Below are 6,643 nucleotides of genomic sequence, written 5' to 3' on the forward strand. Positions count from 1 at the left end.
TTTCAAGTCTTATGCATGTATTCATGTTTGACAATGGATTTATGTCTCTAACATTCATCTTGTAGTACAGTTCAGCCCTGTCCATTTTCTTTAACTTCTCTGACCTTCTTGATCTGTGAAGTTGAATCATTCTCCAACTTCTCTTTTCTTTTAAGAACTGGAATCCCTTGTCAGCTTCATCCTTCAAAAATTTTGAGAGATCATTCATTTACCTTCCTGCCATCTTGTTTCTATTTCTATAATCATACAGGTTGAGTGTGGCCATTCTTTCCAGTTGTTCTTGAGTGTACTCATAAAAGTCACCTCTCACAACTATGTCTCTCAATTTTCTGCTTTCCATAATCACTCTCAAACATTCAGATACAGAATCATAGTAAAGTTCTCTTGGAAGATCCACATCTGATTGTGTTCTTGTTGTTCTTTGTGGTACAGACCTACTTGATTCACCTCTTCCACCTTGTGAATGTCTTCTTGAACTTGGAGGCCTGAATGGAATAGACTTCTTGGGTTTTCCAGGGTTCGATTTGAAGGTGTTGATGTATATGGCCTCTACCATCTCAGGTGGAAGGTTGGCAAGATCCATAAGATTGTGTCATGCTTGTTCATTGAGAGTTTTCATCATTTTTGCCAACCCAGGACTGTTTGATAGTCCTGCAGGTATAAATCTTCCATCAACAAAACTTCTAGGGTTATCACCTTCCCTTAGAGCTTTCTTCCAATCAACCTTTTGAATATAGAAAATATCTTACAAGTCTTGCTTTTCCAAGGCATTCAAGGAGGCTTCACCCATTCCCCTTTGATTAATCATTATGCCCCTTAGTATATTGATCATCTCTTCATTCTCCCAGGGAAAAATCGGTTCATATTCAGGTTCTGGTTTGACTTCTTGTGAGGTAGGGGTTTCAACCGGTCTGACTTGTTCTTTCAATTTCACCCTCAAGGTTTGAATTCTTCTTTTCTTTGTTTGAGGTTCATCAATTGGTTCAGACTGCTTAGAGGAGCTCTCAGTTTGTAACCTCTTCAACTTTTCTTTTCTTTTAAGTTTATTGTATTGGTTCACCCCTTTCTCCAGCAAGTATCCACACATACCTCCAAACTTATTTTTCAAAGTTTCCATCTTTTCAATCTTCTCATTCTCCTTGACACACTTTTCTATCACTTTTGCTCTTTCACTGTTATAAAGGTCTTGGAGTTTGTCAAATTTGAAGTGTGTCAGATCCTTTTCTGAATAACCATGCCTTCTAAGATACTCTCTGTACTTCTGATCATCTATGTTCTTTTGTTGCATGACCCTTTTGATCTTTTCATTTTCTTCTTCAAGTCTCTTATTCAACTCATCATCATTCATATAAGCCACACTCTCAAATTTCACACCAAGTGCCTTCAACTTCATAATCAAAGGATTGTTCAGTTTGGCATTCAACAGACTCTGTGCTATCCCTTTGTTCATCAGTCATTGTCATATGTGGGGACTCAACATTGGCAGCTCCAGCACTTTTACCTTGATCATCATTGTCATCATCATCAGATTCATCAGACTCATCCTCGTTTTCAGTTGAGTCATTTAAAACATCTATTTTGGGTTCATCAGAGGGTGGATGATCTGGATTTGATTCACTTCTAACAGGCACATCAGGAACACCATGTAGCTTTTCTCCTGGTTGTAGTGTTTGCAATGGAATTGCCCTGATTGGACTTGCATCATTATTATCATCAGGAGTCTCTACATAGCATTTATTCTTTTCATCCCATTTCCCTCTCTTTGTTTTATGATCCTCTCTCACACCTTGATCAATAGCTTTCCTCTTTCTGAAATATGTCTTTTCAAATCTTTCCACATTTTCATGTATTCTTGAGGCTTTAGCTAATATTTCTTCAATTGATTCTTCATTTTCTTTTTCAGGATTCTTTTCAGGTTCCTGTTGGGATTCTTTTTCAGGTTGACTTTGTGGTTGAAACATGCTAACCACCATAGCCAAAGAGTTGTCTGCTTCCTCAACTCTTTTCAACTTAATCAAAGCCTCAATTACATCTTAATCAGCCACTTCTTCATTAATTACTTTGGAAAAATTGGCTTGGTTGATCAAGGCTTCTTGCTCCGCAAGTTCCTCTGGAGTCAAGGTCTGGGCCAGTATCTACCTTTCCCTTGTTTCTCTCATTATGTTTTCATGTTCTTTCAAGGCAGCAGCAGCAGCTATAGCATCATCTTTAAACAAGATATCTTTCTCTGAATATGCCTTAATAGGCTCTTTTTCAGTTACTTTAGCCTTTCCCTTACTCAATCTTCTCTGGATCTCTTCTTCAGTTTCAGGCTCAACTTCATCAATATCTCTATCCAGTTTTTCCATCTCTTCATCATACTCTACAGTCTAGGAGGTTTCTGTTTGTTCAGCTTCTGGTTCAGTGAGTATCAACTCCTCAGTAGCAGCATCTTCTTCATTCATTACATCAGTTTGAATGTCAGTCAAATTATCAGTAGCTACGTCAGTCAAGACATCAGTAGCCACATCAGTGGTAGCTACATTCTCTTCAACATTTGTCTTTTCAACTCCATCCTCTGTCTCAACATTCTCTTCAATCCAATCAACATTCATTATTTAATCATTATAATCATAATCTTGTTCTCCTATATCTGATTTATCACCTTCATACTCATCATCCTCAACTCTCCTCTCCTTACTATCCTCCTCTCCATCATCATTTGCATTCAAAATTAATTTCAAACCATCTACATTCTCAACATTTACCACAGAATCAGTTGGCATCTTTTCAATCTCCCCCTATTTTGGGGCAGCTGAGGTCTTCTCAACTCCTGCTCTAGAGCTTTAATTCTCATTTCAGCTCGTGACAATTTATCAATCAACATAACATTCTCCATAGTGACCTCCTCATTCCTCTTTTTCTAGTCAACATTCTCTTTCAACAAGGTCAAGTTTTTTTGGAATAAGTCTGTGTCAGTGGGTGGTGTTGTAGGTGGTGATGTAGTGAATGGTTCATATTCAGGTGGTTCTTGGGTTGTAGTTTGAGTTTGGAATGTGGATTGTGGTGGTGATTGTGTATGGGGTTGTCAGGTCCCGGATTTCAGCTGGATCTTACTCAAATCATGTCATAACTCACACAAATAGATGTGTCGACAAGAGAGTTAATGACGGGTTGCTATATTTAGAAAGATCACCGTCTGTTAAAGGCGGAATCAATAACAAACATACGGTTTCTTAATCAATATTCAAAGGTAACCAACACAAACAAGATTCACTTAAAAGATTTCCATTCATATAATATTCATCATACAAATTGGATAATCGATTTAGGGTTTCTTGAAGGGAAAGTTTATCCGTACGAATCCTAGGACAGCCCTCACTTTCAAGAAATATTCTTTCTTATCCAAAACTATAAAGGCTAGAATACGTAGGTGGCGTGCCCTAAATTATTCTATTTATAGGCCTGCCATCGTAGGATATCTGTTATTCCTTCTGAAACCCCAAACATTAATACATATTAAAATTACATAATCACAAAATATTCTAAGTGTATAACAAGTCTTCCGGGTAGGCTTTGCATCAATTTTCATTTTCCGAGTAGGCTGTGTACTCTGCCATCCATCACAACTTGGTAACATAGACATGTGCCCGGGATCAGTTTCCGGGAAGACTTTACTTGAAGAGTATTTAACCAAGTAATATACTCACCGGGTAGACTTCAGTCTTCTTGAATTTGCCAGACTTTGCCCGACAGACCCATACGAGCAACCTTGTTCTTCAATGGTCCATTCAACTCTTCGCTATAAAATAACTTATTAGCAAAGTGTACTCGGTAGTACTGTTCCTTGCTTGAGTTGAACCTTGCCTGAAAATACTTAGGATGTTCCATTAAATCATTAAGCTTGCTTGGACCACTGTTATTAATGAATACCTTGCCCAGTCTTCCAATTACTTGGCTTCATGGGCTTGGTTAGCCAAAAGCTTACTTGGGAGTGAGCTTTACCTAACTCTGAAGAACAGACTTGCTTGATAAAGTGAACCTTGCCCGGATTTACATTAATTAGTGAACCTTTTCCGGCATTGCACTAATTTGCAAACCCTGCTCGAATGTCCACTAAAGAAGACTTCTTAAAGATAACCTTGTCCGATAGACAAAATATCGTACTCGGCTAAGTAAAAAGCTTGCTCGGAGGTCTAAGGTGTGCCCGGATCCATACTTAGCGAATTCTGAGGAGGCGGAGAAGATTCCAATCTTCCATATACTTCATTTTGGTCAAATCTTTGACTCAACAGTCTCCCCCTAGATTGGAACACCTCAGCTGACTCAAAACATTTCTAAGGTTACTTACACTTAGTCAAAATACACATCAAATCAAAATCAAAGTACGTATTCATAACATAAACAAGTTACATAATCAAAATTCTGTCCAAAGACATTACATCACAAAGCCTATTTTATTAATCTTGTCTCTTCCTTGCATTATGGGTGGTTTGTCTTCGGTTGACTATTTCTGATGCAGCTTTCATTTTAAAGATATTAAGGATTCAGTACTGAGTATGACTTTCTGGTATGACCAAATCCCTTATATCCATCAGAACCTCATCATGCAGGTAGGTCAACATCTTTCTTGATAATCCCCAGTATTTTTCCATCAGAGTTTCTTAGTACATAATGACCAGCATTTTCTTTATACTCAATATCAGCTATAATGCCATTCTTTTGTACTGTGTAGTTGGGCGTATCATTCTTCTTCCTAGGCTTATGCATGTGTTCATATTTGACAATGGATTCCTGCCTCTGACATTCATCGTATAGTCTCTTTCAGCAATGTCCATTCTTCTCAATTTTTCTGTCCTTTTTGACCTGTGAAGTTGAATCATTCTCCAACTTCTCTTTTCTTTTAAGAACTTGAATCCTTTGTTAGCTTCGTCTTTCAAAAATTTTGACAGATCATTCATCTTCCTTCCAGCCATCTTGTTTCTATTTCTGTAGTCATACAAATTAAGAGTGGCCATCATTTCCAGTTGCTTTTCAGTATATTCACGAAAGTCACTTCTGACAACAATTTCTCTCAGTTGCCTACTTTCCATAATCACCTTCAGGGACTCAATAACATAATCAAAGTAGATTTCTCTTGGAAGATCCACATTTGACTGTGGTCTTATTGTTCATTGTGGTACAGACCTACTTGATTCACCTCTTCCACCTTGTGGATATCTTCTTGAAATTGGAGGCCTGAATGGAATGGACTTCTTTGGTTTGCTAGGCTCCAAATTAAAGGTTTTGATGTATATTGAAGTTACCATTTCAGGTGGGAGGTTAGCCAACTCAACAACATCCTGTCCTGCTTGTTCTTTGAGAGCTAGCAACATCCTAGCTATCCCAAGACTATTTGACAGTCCTGCAGGAACAAATCTTCCTTCAACAAAGCTTCTAGGGTTATCACCCTCCCTCAAAGCTTTCTCCCAATCAGCCTTTTGGATGTAGAAAAGTTCTTTCAAGTCTTGCTTTTCCAAGGCATTGAATGAGACTTCATCCATCCCCCTTTGATTAATCATTATTCACCTCAGAATGTTTATCATCTCTTCATTTTCCCAAGGGACAATGGGTTCATCTTCTGGTTCAGGTTTGGCTTCTTGTGGGGTTGGGATTTCATCTGATCTGACCTGTTCTTTCATTATCTCCCTCAACTTCTAAATTCTTCTTTTCTTTGTCTGAGGTTAATCAGATGGTTCAGATTGTTTGGTAGATTTTTTAGTTTGTGCCCTTTTCAGTTTTTCCTTTCTCTTCAACTTGTTGTATTGATCCTGCACAGATCCTCTTGACAGGCTTTCTACAACATCAGGCTTTAACCCTTTCTCCGGTAAGTAACCACACATACCTCCATACTTCTTCTTCAAGGCTTCAATCTTTTCAAGCTCATCATTTTATTTGACATATTTTTCTTTTACTTTCTCTCTTTCACTGTTGTAGAGTTCTTGAAGCTGGTCAAAGTTGAAGTGTGTCAAGTCCTTCTCTGAATAGTTATGTTTTCTTATATATTCTCTGAATTTCTGACTATCTCTGTTCTTTTGTTCCATCTTTTTCTTGAAACCATCCCTCTCCTTGTCTAGTCTCTTTTGCAACTGATCATCATCAAGATCAGCCAAAGTTTCAAAACTTATGCCATACCTTCTCAACTTTACAACCAAAGGGTGTTTCCTTTTGGCTTCCCTTATACTCAAAACAATGTTTGCTCTCTGCTCATCATTCATTACAACTTGTGGAGACTCAACATTAACAGCTTCACCTCCTTTCCCTTGATCATCATTGTTCTCATCAGAATCATCAGTTTCATCATCCTCTTCTGTTGATACATTAACTGCATCAATCTTAGGTTCATCAGATGGTGGGTGCTCTGGATCACTTCTGATAGACACATTAGGAACACCTGGAATCTGTTGACCTGGTTGCAGTGTTTGTAGTGGAATTGCCCTGACTGGACTACCATCATTATTATCACCGTCAGGAGTCTCAATATAGCATTTATTCTTTTCATCCCATCTCCCTTTCTTTGTTTTCTGATCATCTTTTATGCCCTAATCAGTAGCTTTCCTCTTCCTTGAGTATTTCTTTTCAAATCTTTCCACTCTTTCATGTATTCTTGAGGCCTAAGCCAACA

The sequence above is a fragment of the Bidens hawaiensis genome, unplaced genomic scaffold, assembly GCF_021521415.1.
Source record: "Bidens hawaiensis isolate Kalapana, Puna unplaced genomic scaffold, B.hawaiensis_p1.1 tig00005104_1, whole genome shotgun sequence".
NCBI lineage: Eukaryota > Viridiplantae > Streptophyta > Magnoliopsida > Asterales > Asteraceae > Bidens > Bidens hawaiensis.